Source organism: Cnephaeus nilssonii (genome assembly GCF_951640355.1).
Source record: "Cnephaeus nilssonii genome assembly, chromosome: 5".
NCBI classification, from domain to species: domain Eukaryota; kingdom Metazoa; phylum Chordata; class Mammalia; order Chiroptera; family Vespertilionidae; genus Cnephaeus; species Cnephaeus nilssonii.
In genome coordinates, this window is record NC_137076.1 from 32,658,693 (window position 1) to 32,670,957 (window position 12,265).

At 51.4% G+C, this 12,265-nt stretch overlaps 1 protein-coding gene across 3 annotated transcripts in view; it reads left to right on the forward strand.

Annotated features, from left to right (window-relative positions):
• Nucleotides 1-1,630: 1,630 nt before the first annotated feature.
• Nucleotides 1,631-12,265, forward strand: part of PTK2B (protein tyrosine kinase 2 beta) — a 116,384-nt gene continuing 105,749 nt past the window's right edge. For 2 of the 3 annotated variants that reach the window (XM_079772120.1, XM_079772122.1), the window contains exon 1: nucleotides 1,631-1,863. The gene's annotated coding sequence lies outside the window, so the exon portion shown is untranslated. The remainder of the gene's footprint in view (nucleotides 1,864-12,265) is intronic. The other variant, XM_079772121.1, reaches the window with a different exon arrangement.

Consider the following 12,265-nt stretch of genomic DNA (forward strand, 5'->3'; position numbering starts at 1 on the left):
GATAAAACCTATGATTGTGTCATTCTAGGAGCCAGGTTTTGGAGCTTAAAAAAAGTCGTTGAAGATTTCCACAACCTCTGACAATTTTGAATACCTGAAAACGTTTCTTTCTGGAATCCGGGCCCAATGAGGTTGTAGTTCATAGATTTGGCCACACAGGGGCAGCATACACACACACGCGCGCACACACACACCCCTTTTCTCAAACCCACCAGGTTCCTTGTGCACTCCGTTCCCACTGTTAACCACCCTAGCACAGACCCTGAGCAATTCACGCAGGTGTCTTACCTTCCCACCTCTATACCTTCATCACCTCACTTTCTGAAGCCATCTGACAATTTCCTTCCAGTGTGGTCAGTTAGCCACCTGCCTCTCCCACACTTTCCCTGCTCACCCCAGTTTGCTGTCTGACTTGCCTTGTCTCCCCAAGCCCTAGCCAAGATCTCCCTGGACACCCACTTGGCTGTATCTGCATTTTATTTATTTATTTTTGTTTCTGTATTTTAAAAGCTACAGGTATTCCACTGATCATATTTTGAGAAACACTGACTTTCTGGCCTTGTGGCCATGGATGTGTTAACTAAGTCTCCATTTTCGCAGAAAATGGGGAGAATGAAATAAATCATGTAAACTGAGAGTTTCTTTAGCACGGTGGTTGGCAATGACATGTTCACAAATGCTGCATTTCCTGTTGTTGGCCTGGGGTGGCTGCTCCGCTGAGTTTGGAGATGGAGGTCAGGAAGTGTCCTGGGGGTGGCTGTGTACGCTGGGCTGTCACACGTGTCTGCCATCTTTAGAGCCGACTTTGTGAAGAGCATCCTCCAGAAAGTGCGAGATCCCAATCCCTCACAGGACGCAGAATGAACAAGTTTGGGGTGGAGACTCCAGAGAGGAACTTTAAGGAAGTGTGTGTGTGTGTGTGATGGGGGGGGGGGGGGGGTGGGCGCTAAGCACACACCAACTTTTGACCTTATGCTAAGTCCAGTTCACCTCTTTCTACTTGGGAGAAAGCCTGGCATCTTTGTAGTGATGGGGGACAGGGTTATAAGTGCCCTGGAGGCCTGAGTAAGAGGGGAGGCACCTCTTTATTTGGGCAATGAAATGGGACAATGTGGAGATGGGGGGCAGGCTGCTTAGCTTCCAGGACTATTCTTGTGCCACCCCTTGGTCCCGCCCTGTCACAGCACAGGCACCTGCCAAAGCCCCTGGCGATAGCCACCGGATTTCTGGAGCCCTGGAAAGGGTCTGGGCACTTCAGGACGCGGAGAAACGGGGGAAGGACGCAGGTACTGAGAGTGCGGGAGGCAGGTTCGGTTTCCAGCTTTGAACTATCTCTGCATGGAAACAGCAACTTCTCAATGTGGCTCCAAAAGTCTGCAGGTGGAGTGGAAGGAGGAGGGGGGAGTGGTAGGAATTGGGGGACCTAACAGCAGGAGACCCCATCTCAGGTCCAGGGGCGGCAGAAACGGCCCCCCCCCCAGGTGAGCACGTGCGGCCAGGGGCTCGCAGGCGGCTTCTACTTCAGAGTTTATGGTAAGAGGCTGGAGCAGGCACCGAGCGCCGCAGACGACACACCCCACCCTTTAAGGAAGTGGGGAGGAGAGCAGCAGGGGTGTGGTTAGCTGGGAGGAGGAGAGGGGAAAACACAAACCTGTCAGCCCTCTCACTCAGCGGAGGCCTCCGCAGCGGCGGCGAGTCCCCTACCTGCCACAGCCCCGGCTCACCTGTACCTGCTCGGCCCCGCCGCACCTGGCCGAGCGGAGCGCCGCCGCCGCCCGCCGCCCGGAACCGGCGCTTCCGTCAGCGTGAGTCCCCTCCCGCGACCCGGGCCGAGCACCAGCCAGAAGTTGGCGGCTGGACGAGGTAGAAGGGATGGAGGGGGTGCTTCGGAGATTGTGGGAACCCGAACGGGACCGAGGTCCCGGTGAGGCAGCCTGGGACCCGGCAGGCGGAGCCGGGGTGCCGTGTCCTCCCGGCTCGCCAGCCTTCCGCCGCGGGGGAGGGAGTCTGCGCGTGCAGTTAATCTGAGATTAAAGGGTGTTTCTCCCTCTTTGTCCTCTTCACTACTCCATCAGGGCAGGCGGGGGGCCACGCCGGGGGGCACAGGGGGCCACCTGCCTCTAAAGGTCGGATCAGAGAGCAACAAGCAGGACTTTTCAGAATCCCGCCTCTAAGCTGCTCCCTGTGCCCTGCGCTCACCCCTCGCCCCCTGCCCTTCACCCCCCCACCCCGGTCAGGCTCCCAGGCACCCCAGGGTGCCTGCATCCACTTCTTGCCCCCTGAGAGACCATCTTCTTCTGAACAAGCCCTGACTGGAAGCAAGCAGGGGTCTGCGAGGGGGAAGAGGCAGAGCTGTGTGTGTGTGTGTGTGTGTGTGTGTGTGTGTGTGTGTGTGTGTGTGTGTGTGCTGGAGTCTAAAGTTAACATCAGCCGCCACACTGGTTCTTTGTGAACCCACCTTCCACTGAAGGGTTAAATTCTGTGCTGCCTTCCCCTGTCAGGCTGTGCGTGGGCAAAGCCTTGGGTGGGTGAACAGGGAACATATGGGTGATGTTCTGAGCCCACCGAGCCCCACCACCTGCCCTAACCCTCAGCCATCTGACACTGGCATCTCCCCACACCCCAAACTTGGAGCTCAATCCACTTAGACTCCTTTCAAGGGTCAGGGGAGAAGGAGAGCAGGAGTGTGGACACTGAGGGGGCATGCGCAGGAGGGTTGTAATTCAGAGGAGGAAGAGCTTGCCCCTGAGCGGCTGCGGGACGTGAGCCGGCTGGGGTGGTTGGTGTGGCACGATCAGCTAGGGTCAGGAGGAGGCCTCTCCGTGGCATGGCCGTGGCTACTCTCTCCTCACCTTAGTCCAGGCCAAGGAATTCGGCCGTGGACTTCAGCCCAGCCTTTCACAACTCCTCCAGGGGCAGGGAGAAGAGGAGGCAGAGATGAAAAAGTCAGTCAAAATGGAAGGGAGGAAGGAATAGTCAAATACAAGAGACTCGGCTCCGGCAGGATATTCTGCATTCATTCATTCATTCATTCATTCATTTGATAAGTATTTACTGACTTCCTACCTGAGACTAGGTTGGGTGTGAGGAGACAGAAGTACATATGACCCAGCCCCTGCTCCCCAGAGCAGTGTGGGGAATGGTGAGGGCCTGGATGGGATGGGGCAGGGTGCTAACTAACCCAGTGCTGGAGGGTTATGGAAGGAGGTGGTAAGGGGTGCACCCCAGGAAGGCTTCCTGGCAGAAGTGACACTCAGTGTAGACCTCAAGGATCAATAGGAATTAGCCAGGGAGAGGAAGAGAGGGAAGAACAGGCACAGAGCACAGCAAGTGCTGAGGCCACAGGCCAGAAGCAGCATGACGCATCCAAGGAAACTGAAAGTAGCTCAGAGTGTTCGGCGTGTGGAGAGTGCAGGGGCGAGGTGAAGCGGGAGAGGTAAGTGGAGACAGTTCCAGAAAGGCTGCTCAGGCTGCCATGGCAACTCCTAGTGTTGGAGCAACACTAGGGACCTGAAGCCAGGCATGAGACTTCGCAGCATGCCTTCCGGGTGGGGTTGCCAGATTTAGCAAATAAAAATACAGGACACTCAGATTTGCATTTCAGATAAGCAACGGATATTATTCAGCTATAAGTATGTCCCATGAAATATCTGGGATGCACTTCTACTTAGAGATCATTGATTGTTGATCTGAAACTCAAGTTGAACTGGGTGACTGCTATTTTATTGGGCAACTCTTCTCTAGGAGAAAGCTGAGGGTGCTACTCTGTTGGGAAGCGAAGGATGAGAATTGCCCAGGGGCCAGGTTACAGTCTCAGGACAGACTTGCCTTGTAACCAATCCTCCTGGATTCCAGTCTGGGGCTTCTCCACTGACTGACAATGTTATTTCTTAAAAATAAACAAAAAAATAGTATTAATTCCTTGGTCAGTTTGTTTATCTCCACAGCTGAAGGATGATGGTACCTCAGAAAGACACTGGGCTTTGGATTGGACTTGGGCTCAAAACCCAGCCTGCCCACTTGCCTGCTGTGAGGCCTCATAGAACCACTTAGCTTCTCTGAGCCCAGAATCTCTTTTCTGAAATGAGCACAAGAATATCTATCTGTTTGTCTGGGTTGTTGGGAGGATCCGTAGATAGATTGCCTAGTAAGTGCAAAAGAAAAAGTGGTAGATATTAATTTCTGTAACACCTTCTCAAGGTCACCAAAGGGACCTCCTCAAAGTGTGTGGGGCTCATTTACTTCCATTTATATTTATCGAGCACTCAGAGGTCCCCAGGGGAATACGTGGTGGGGGTCCTGATTCTAGTGAGAGAGTGGGTTAGCGCCTGTGCGGACAGAGAGAACCTGAACCACTTTTTCAGCCCTGCTATTTCCTTCCCACAAGACCTGCTCCATGGGGAGGAGATATCCAGCCCTCCGGTTGAAGGGCAGTGAATTGGGGAGGGATTGGGGAGAGGGAGCAGCTCAAAGTAGAATTAACTGAAGGGAAATGTGAATGAATGAATTGAAAGAGAGAACCAATATAAAACACCCAGCACAGTGCCTGACACGGACAAATGAGTCATAAAATTTGGCTGTCATAATTTTCACTTTTATAATGAGTACCTTATTAGAAAAATAGAGCTCAGGGGTAGATGAAGTTAGAGTCCTTTTGTGAACCACTTTTTGACATTTGTAAAAGCAAATTAGGGACTCCCTAAAAGAGAACCCAGAAGGAGTTAAGAGTTTGGTAAGAGCCCTAGCCGGTTTGGCTGAGTGGATAGAGCGTCAGCCTGTGGACTGAAGGGTCCCAGGTTCGATTCCAGTCAAGGACATGTATGCTCAGGAGGCAGCTGATCAATGATTCTCTCTCATCATTGATGTTTCTATCTCTCTCTCCCTCTCCCTTCCTCTCTGAAATCAATTAAAAAAATACATATAAAGAATTTGGTAAGAGAAAAAGGAAATGGAAAGTGTGTTTCCCTTGTGGGAACCACTGAGTTAAAAATGGTCCCTCTTTCTACTAGTCAATCTCTCCACCTTCAGCCCAGTGATAAGCATTTTGTCTTTAGAGCAGCATTTGCCAAACAGTATTCAGAGAAGCTCTATGCCATGAGATTGTTATAGGGGTAGAATTGTTCCAGGGGTGAAACATTCCCAGTGAGCCCTCTTGGTGATTTATCATCCATATTTGCACCATCAAGATTATGATAAGTCCTGCAGAAAGGATGCCTATATCACAGGGTTTGCTAGCATTCCTTAAATTAGACTATACAACCCTTGCAGGGGCATGGCGGGAGGGGACACCTATTATGGTCTTAAGGCCAGTATCATTCCACATCTAGTGACTGTTGATGTGGGTCTAGTTCTGGGACCAAGCAGGCCTTTCAGGGGTCATGATTCATCCCAAAACTCTACCCAGGATGGACCTAGACTCAGCAGTGTCCAATTTACAGAAGGTGCTCAGAGATGGAGCACTTGAGTGCCACTGTCCGAGCCTCATACATACTCCATGAACATCAACACCTACCCCTGTCAGCCTTAATCTTCCTCCTGCAGCTTATGTCCTCTCCCATTGTTCAGAAGGAAAGGCACGTCTCTTAGCCTATAGTCCTCCACGGTGATGGCAGCAGCTCCATGTGCCCTGAATACTGCTAAACAAGCACAGTTGATGGGGAGGCAGGGAGGAGAAAGGGCATTCCTGGGGTGGACCCCAAGTCACAGGTCTCCCAGCCCCTAGTCCCTCCTGCCCAGGAGTTATGGGCTCCAGAAGAATGGAGCTCTGAGGTGGTCACACAGGTGTGGCTGGAGCACAGATAACCAACTGCTGGCATGCTTGGGGCTGTGGTGTGGTAATTAAGAGAAGTTGTTGGCTTGGTGATCAAGAGTTTCTCTTAGACTCTGCTTCAGGGCTACAGTAAAGGGGGCGGAGCAAGGAGAGTGGCCACTGTCTCTGTAACAGGAGCTTGGCTGGTGGTCTGGTGGTCTGGTGGTCAAGTGCCCACACTGGGTCAGTCCTCTGGGTTCCAGCTCCAGCTCCAGTCTCATTGCGTCAGTGAGCCCGACTTCCTCATCTGTGAGACAGAGATGCTAACAGGGCTTTGCATGAGGATGGAGTGGGATAGTCAAGTTCAAAATGTGAACAGCCACGAAAGCATGGGCAGGATCTAACGGAACTGACAGTAGCCACTGTCCTGAGTGGGATCAGTGAAAACCCCTGGGGACATCTGGGGCTGGAGGAGCCAGGAAGTCAGAGGCTGGTGTGGCAGACATTGGTCAACTCCTACAGACCATGTCAGTATTGTAACATCCTAGCTGGTCATGTGCAGCAGCTTAAAAATAGCCTTGGCTGTACATAAAACATTCAGTCCTTTAATAGGCAACACACAGTAGGCATTCATTATCTATCTATCTATCTATCTATCTATCTATCTATCTATCTATCATCTATCTATTTTTTAATTTTTTAAAAATATGTATTTGTGTATGGATTTTTTTTTTTTTGAGAGAGAGAAAGGGGAGGGATAGAGAGACAGAAACATCAATGAGAGAGAAACATCAATTGGCTGCCTCCTGTGCGCTCCCTACTGGGGATCCAGCCACAACCTGGGCATGTGCTGTGGCCAGGAATCGAACGGGTGACCTCTTGGTCCATGGGTTGAGGCTCAATCGCTGAGCCACACCAGCCGGGCTACATTTTTATATTTATGGTCAATCTGAGCTGATGGGGAAACACCTTTTTTTTTTTTTTTCTTTCCTGAGGAAAAAGGCCATCTTCTGCGGGGCAGGCTTCTCAGGCGTGTGTCTCATGGACATGCATCGCATAGACAACAGTATTTGCTTCTTGCCCCCCGCCCCCCTCCGCACCCCCAACTCCCTGTGTTTGGTGAACAGCCAGGCCTAATTAGCTCTTTAACCAGCAAAGAGACTTCTCAACCACCCATCAGACACGGGAGTCCGCATGGCCATTGAAGGTGTTGAGAGAGCTGAGGGGCAGGAGAAAATGCTGACAGGTAGGAGGAGGTGGTGGCTCCACTTTCCGGGGTTCCCAGCAGCGCTCTGGGCTGAGCTGTGCGAGGGGGTGGCGGCGGGGGAGGGGCAGCCTTTTGAGTCACTGCTGTTTCCCAAGGTGTGATTATTACTCACCAGTTTGGTTAAGACAGCAGCCTGGAGCCTGCACATTCACATGCACTTTTCACCTAGACACACGTTGGAGAGAGGATTGCAGGCGTTGTCTCCAAGGCCCCCTCAGGCCTGCGGTGGGCCGGCTGCAGGAACCCCTGCTCCTGGTTTTCGGGGTCCCCCCCCCAGCTCTTACTTTCCCCAGCGCTCAGGCCCCTGCTGCTCTTAGAAGGCAGCCAGTCAGCGCGGCTAGAACTGAGGCCAACGACTGCCAATACCCACGGAAGGGTGAGCCTTCCCCTTTTCCATCTTGGCTGCAGCTCACTAACATTTTCCTCCTCTCCAGTGCCCTGCTTCCCTTTTATGTTCCGAAACCCACCTACACAGAATCTGACAACTTCACTCACTAGAGAGGGGGACATGGAGGAGGACTCGGGGCTGGCTTTAACGCTTGTCTCGTGGACTAGCTTCCCTTTCAATCCAGGCAATTCTCCCAACAACTCGGAGGGCACCAGGACCACAGCCCCTCCCCCCTTTCTTGTGCCCCTTCTCTCTCGGAGGGTCTCCCACCTGACTCTTAGACTCTGAGGCTTAGTTCTAACCAGCTGATGCGATCCCACCCGGGCCCTGGAGGCTCCTCCAAGACCTGCTGGGAATTCTGCCCTGAGTTTGGGCTTTCCTCTTCGGGGGGTTCCCTTGCCTGACTGATCCGAGCTGGTCTTTAAATTAGTGCAGTTTGTCCCTCCCCAACCCCAAGCGCATCCCTTTGTTGCCCAGGAGCATCTGGAGTGAGAGCCTGGCTCCTCTCCCTTCGGCTCAGGTTGACACTCTCCCCACCCTCAGTTCCTGCTCCAGGCAGGTTATAGGCGATCTGATCCTCACCAGCTTTGAAAGCGCTCTTACCAGCATCCAATTACGTTCCCCCGCCCCAGCTTGAGGCAGGCAGGGTCCCTCACTCAGCAGTTTGTCCTCCTGGGTAAGCTATCGAGAGCCAGAAGCCATGGCTCTGGTTCAGATTCGTCACGTGGTGGCTGTGTACCTTCGGGTGAGTCTCTTCACTCTTCCAAGCCTCACTTTTCTCATTTGAAAATGAAGAAATGGTACTGTGTCCCTCAAAGGGGCATTGGAAATATTTGACGTGCGTGAAAATGCCCTGTAAAATAGCTCCAGGCACTCTCCCTGGAAAGAGAAAGAGTTTGTGGTCAGAAAAAGGTGGGTTTGAGTCAAGACTCTTGTCACTTTCTACCTGTGTGGCATTGCAAGGCATGTAATCCCTCTGAGCCTTAATTTTCTCATTTGTAACTTGTTCTAGGCATTTGTCTAATATTTCTTCACCTCTTCACCCTTCTCACCCTCAGGGCATATTTTTATTTCCCTGTTTGAAGGACTGTGTCTGTCCTCAACAAGTTTATAGTCTGGTAGGGGAGGTACTACATAAAGGTAAATAACTCTTAGACAAGATGGGGCCTTATGGTGCCATAGGAGAGGTACGGATAAAGTGCTATGAGGTCAGAAGATGGAGAGATTACTTTTGTCTGGGGAGTCTAGGAATGCTTCCTGGAGGAAGTGGCATTTGGAAAAGCTCTGAAAGGATGGGTAGGATATGGCTGTAGGAACTTGGGATGGTGGTTGTGATCAAAGAAGAATGTAAATAAAAGCAGGTGAGTGGGAAGGCATGGTTCCAATGACTCATTTTGGGTGGAGCCAAGGGTATCAAAGGGCAATAAAGATAAGGTACAAGGGCAGAAAGTAAGATAAAGGTTGAACATGGCAGCTGAAGGTTTTGGACATTATTCTGAAGGCTGTGGGGAGCTGCTGGGCTGCACTCTGAAGGCTGTTGAGCTTTGTCTTGGGTGAAGGGACCATGACCAGATTTGGGCAGCAGCGTGTAAAGTAGGTGGGAGAGAAGAGAGCTTGCCGGAGGAGCAGCTAGGAGAGTATTGTGAATAGTTTAGGTCTTCGGAGTCTGCATACATTGTGTAATCCAGGATGATTTGGGGGTCCTGGAGAGGATCTGCTAGTCACTTGGAGCTTCTACATTCTCTGAGTTGAAATCGGTCTTTAGATAAATGTAAAAGATGTAAGGTTTATGGAAGTATCACACGCTTAGGTTATATATGTAATTTGCCTTTCTCCTTAATCCTTTCCTTCTTTTGTGTTCTTTTAAATCCTTTTTTGTTAATCACCACCTAAGGATATTATTTTCCATTGCTTTTTTATTTATTTTTATTTTTAAAAATATATATTTTATTGATTTTTTACAGAGAGGAAGGGAGAGGGTTAGAGAGTTAGAAACATCGATCAGCTGCCTCCTGCACACCCCCCACTGGGGATGTGCCCGCAACCAAGGTACATGCCCTTGACCGGAATCGAACCCGGGACCCTTCAGTCTGCAGGCTGACGCTCTATCCACTGAGCCAAACCGGTTTCAGCTCCATTGCTTTTTTTAGAGAGAATGGAAGAAGGGAGGGAGGGAAGAGAAGAGAAGCATTAATGTGAGAGACACATCGATTGGTTGCCTCCCACCCCCACCCCCACCAGGGCATGGATTGAACCTGCAACCCTTCAGTGTGCAGACTGACGCTTTAACGACTGAACCACACCAGCCAGGGCTGCTTTTGTGTTCTTGATTAGCAGATAAGTCCTTTCCCTCGGACTCACCTTGGCTAGCGAGGCAGGCACTAAATGTCAGCCTGTCTAGAAGGCTAATGGCAGCATCTGTGTGGCAGCCTCTTCTAGAATCAAAGAGGAACATGCGTTCAGATCTGCCCCCACCCACCCTCATCAGTTCAGAGGACTCCTGGGCGCCACCTCCAGCCTGACCCTCTTTCCTTGCTTCAACCCTCCACTTGCAAGTCTATAAGACATTGGTACTCAAGTTATGCATCTGAAACGCAACATGCTGGAAACTAAACTCGTAATTTGCTCACATCAAACCATCTCTTCCTTCTGGCATCCTTCCGTCTGTTCATGCATTTGTCATTCTCTTAGGTACTCAGGTAAAACACCTTGGAGTTATCTTCCCTTTCTCCTCTACTTTCCTCCACTCAAATCCTTCCCCCTCACTAATGAGTCCTACATTCTTTCTTTCTTTTTAATATATTTTTTAATTATTGATTTCAGAGACAAAGAGAGAGGGAGAGATAGATAGAAACATCAATGATGAGAGAGAATCATTGATTGGCTGCCTTCTGCACGCCCCCTACTGGGGATCCAGCCCACAACCCAAGCATTTGCCCTTGACCGGAATCGAACCTAGGACCCTTCAGTCCACAGGCCAACGCTCTATCCGCTGAGCCAAACCAGCTAGGGCCTACATTCTTTCTATGTGCCTCTAGGTGCTTTCCCCTCTCTATTCCCTGCCGGCCCTGCTCCAGCCGAGCCTACTACCTACTATCACCCAACATTACATGAGCCTCTCCCCTACCTAGCTCTAGCTCCCACAGGGCCTCTAGGCAAATTTAGCTCCCTTAAATTCACTACTCTGTGCCCTCCATAATCTGACCTTTGTCTGTCCTGCTCACCCAATTTCCCCATACTTTCCTCATCGGCTCACGGTCCCCATCAAACCTTTGCTCAAGTCCTGCATCCTTCCTGGAACGCCCACCTCGTCCACCTTCCCTGGTCTGACTCCCTCTGGCTCAGTTCCCGCCCTGGGAAACCTGTGCGCTCTCCTGCAGCCTCTGGGATTGGCCTTTGGGATGTGACATTCCTACGGGGCAGGGAGGTGCTTTCCCCTTGCTTTTCCTTCCAAACTCCCTCCAAGAATAGGAGTTCCATTTCCCTCCTACATTCCTGGCTCACCCGAGCCAGCTGTGGTCTTCCTCATTCCCTGTGCCTGGTGGCACAACAGCCAGTTGCAACAGCACCGGGACCACATTCTCCCTAGAGGTCAGGATGCACTCCGTGCCTCTCCGGAATGTGGAGGTTTCCTGGAGCCCGGAGAGAGGGAGTCAGTGTTTAGAGCTGGAGCTCGATAATCCTTCTACTAAATGCCGTCTGTGTCTTCTAATCCATCAGATCCTTGCCTTTCCCTTTCCCTCATCCTCCAGTTTATTGAGCCCGTCTAGGTCAGGCTAAATGACAGAACAAAGACAGGGAGTAGGAAAAGAGGCAGGATGCCTTTGTAGAGGGTGGAGTCGCTTGAGGAATACCAGAGAGAGATTTTCAAGACAGAAGTTGGTAGTTTTAGTAACATGGACCCCCCACCTATCTGTGCACAGGCACAGGGCTGGCCATGGTAATTGCACTTGGAGCTTCCTGGGTCTCGCATTCCCAAGATCTGGAAATACTTAGTCCATGTCGGCTCCTTTATCTCCAGAGGGTAGCCCTCAGTTGCCCCCAGAGTGCCTCTGAGCCTGCTCCCTCTTTGTTCACCTCTGTGTCGAAAAATCCTTCCTGCACCTGTGAACACGTAGCTGCCCACCTGTGTTCACTCCCAGAGAGAGGTGTGAAGGACAGAGGGGGCGCTGCCCTGGGACAGGGAGTCCTGGGTCTGGTCCCTGGTGGCTCTGCCACTGCCCCTCCACATGACCTTGAGTGAGTCACCTGCGTAAGCCTGTTCCAGCCTCAGGGTTTGCATTTGTACATACAGCAAGGGGAGTGGGCAGGGACTTGTTAACAAGTGGAGAGGTTTTTTTCAAAATGGATCTTAGGAGAGAGCCCAGTAAATAAACGAGGTTACAGAAGGCCCTTCAGGGTTGGTGCGGGGAGGTCCGCCGGACCCTTGACCCCTTCTGCAGTGGTCCCTGAGCCAGATCATCTTGGGTCTTTCCCAGGTCTCCAGTTCCTGAGGTTCTCATTGCTCATATGTGATAGGGGCTGGGGAATGGGTCCGGATTCAAGTGAGTTCAGCAAAGAATCATCTCAGGGGGAGGAATCCAACCTGGCCCACGGCGGGTGTCTGTGTTGGGGGAGGGGTGTTGTGTACATGCTGGTCCTGGGAGAAGGTGCGTGGTCTTCACCTCTGAGCAAATAAAATGCACGTGTTCACGGGAGGAACGCCCAGAGCTTTCATCTGGGCTTCAAGCTGCTTATGGCCTCCCAAATATCAGGAACAACCCACAAGGCTTTGTAAGCACTTCTACAAACGTTTCATAGTAGTCACCTCAAGCTTGAGTTCCGTTTTAATTCAGATGAACTAGGCTGCACGCTCCGTTGA